Here is a 726-nt window from a genome sequence, read left to right on the forward strand (position 1 = left end):
GGATGCACCCCGCCGCCTCTGCGTCACCCCCAGGCGCGGCGGCGGGCCGGATTCGGCGGCCATGTTTGGGGGCGCTGCGGCCTGCGCGGGGGCCCTTGGGAGACTGGGCGCCCCGCAGCTCCGGTGGCTCACGGCGCCTGTGGCAGGGGGCGGGCGGGTACTCCCCAGCTAGTTGCTTCTCAGTGTCTGCAGATTGTTATGTCACAAAGCAGCATCCCACCCTTTTTGACCCCAGGCGGCAAGGCCCACTTTCCCTCCGGTGGTCCCACAGCCTGTCCTGCAGGGGTCGCCTTGCCACCCGACCCTCGAAGGACGGCTGGGCGGGTCCCTTGGAAGGACAAGGCAAAAGCAAGGTTTGATCTCCCTGGGCCGAGGCCGGGAGGCATCTGGGCAGCCTGGGCCCGGCTCAAACATTATTCCCCGGTGTGGGATGTCATCCTCCACCGAGAGACCCGAGGAAAGGGCATCGCTTTTAGGACACTCGCACGTGCCTCCTTTGAGCAGGCTGAGGCAAGGAGGGCAGGGCTCGCAGATTTCCGAAATGTGACCACAAAGCCCTCTCTGTGGGAGGCACACCCTCTCTCTCTGCAGGAAGAAAGTCGGGAAAAACAAAACTCACATTGCCCCGGCCCCATCCTTGGTCCAGTCCCGTTGGGACATCTGTTTTTCCAGGTGTGTCAGCAGCTTGGCAAGGGCAGGAGGGTAACAGGAGGAGCCTGGTCGGGT

Source organism: Carlito syrichta, unplaced genomic scaffold (genome assembly GCF_000164805.1).
Source record: "Carlito syrichta isolate Samal-C Ts95f unplaced genomic scaffold, Tarsius_syrichta-2.0.1 Scaffold289075, whole genome shotgun sequence".
NCBI lineage: Eukaryota > Metazoa > Chordata > Mammalia > Primates > Tarsiidae > Carlito > Carlito syrichta.